Here is a 1,777-nt window from a genome sequence, read left to right as displayed (position 1 = left end):
ATGTGGTATTTAAATTAAGTATGTAAGTAAACATTAAACATATTAACTCAAGAGTTAAAGGCACTCTATTCTTTTTTTGCTTTTTAGCTTACTTTATAGAAAATATAATTATTTCTTAACCATAGAAAGCTTCAACTTTGCACTTTCATCACTAATGGGGTTACAGCACCATCTAAGTGCATATTTTATTCTTTAAATGTTTATTTCTAGGGACTTGCAATAGTCATACGTCACAGAAAGCCAGAAGCTAAATTATTATACCATTTCTATATAGAGCTAGATTGTATACAGTATTAGAATCTTTTGCACTCTTATTCTCTAATTTGAAAGTACTTACCCATTGTTCCCATACTTCAAAATTTTTCTGTAGCATTCTGGAGCTATGCAAGGTGGATGCACCCCTGAAATTACTGTACTAAGAAAATCTTAAAACCTTAAGCAAAAAACAACCCCTGAAGTCATCTTAACACCAAACAACACCAATAAATAATTTAAGAGTGAAGTAATCTTAAAACCAAACAATAGTTAGCTGAACTCGTAGAAAAAATATCTGCCTTGAGCATTGTGCTCCTGTAAGAAATATCTATAGGGTTCCAATTGATTAGCACAATACGAAAGATTAGGTAGGGAACTTATGGGGCAGTGAGTGCATGTCAATGAAGAAGGAACAACTTAGAAAATGAGGGTAAGGATGGCTGTACAACTTAAGAATGTAATCAGTATCACTAAATTCTATATGCAGAAACTTGTACATTGATGTATGTTTTGCTATGTATATTGTCAAAAACAATAACAAAATAAATACAATTTAGAAAAAAAAATTACCTCCAACATCCCACCCCCACAACCAAAAAAATTAAAATATTAATTGTACTTATTGAATTGGAGAGACTGTTTTATTTACTTATTTTTTATGTGAAATTTCTTGGAATAAATTTTTATTTTTCCACTAGGTAAGTGTGTCTTGTCCAACTTTCTCACGCATATGAGGTAAATGAAAACACGATGGCTTGGATCAGATGCATCTTAGTCCTCAAAGTGACATCTTTGCTCTTGAACACTTTAAAGAGATCTTTTGTGGCAGATTTGTCTAGTGCAATATTTTGTTTGACTCCTTGAATGCCTTTTTCCATGAGTGTTGATTGTGGATCCAAGCAAAATGAAGTCTTTGACAACTTCAATCTTTTCTCCATTTATCATGATGTTATTTATTGGTCCAGTTATGAGGATTTTCTTTTTCTTTACACTGAGGTGCAATACTTGAAGCCTGTGGTCTTTGATTTTCAGCAATAAATATTTTAAATTCTCTTCAGTTCCAACAAGCTAGATTGTATCATCTGCATATTGCAGGCTTTAATGAGTTTTCCTCTGATCCCGATGCCACATTCTTCTTCATACAGTCCAGCTTCTTAGATTATTTGCTCAGCATACTGATTGAATAAGTATAGTGAAAAGATACAAACATGGCACACACCTTTCCTGATTTTAAACCATTTGGTATCGCCTCTAAGATAATTGGAAAGTGGAGAATGTTTTCTAATTTTTCAGATAAGATTTTTTTTTTTTTTTAGTACTACTTGCCTTTGTTCTAAGGACTGAATTTTGGTTTATGTACAGGCTTGTCATGAGCACAATTAAGCGTTCTGGAATACCAACTCTTCACAATGTTATCCATAGTTTGTCATGATCCACACAGTGGAAAGCCTTTGCATAGCCAATAAAGCACAAGTAAACACCTTTCTAGTATTTTCCTCTTTCAGCCAATATCCATCTAACA

This window comes from Chrysochloris asiatica, unplaced genomic scaffold (assembly GCF_000296735.1).
Source record: "Chrysochloris asiatica unplaced genomic scaffold, ChrAsi1.0 scaffold00213, whole genome shotgun sequence".
NCBI lineage: Eukaryota > Metazoa > Chordata > Mammalia > Afrosoricida > Chrysochloridae > Chrysochloris > Chrysochloris asiatica.
This window is presented reverse-complemented; position numbering follows the sequence as displayed.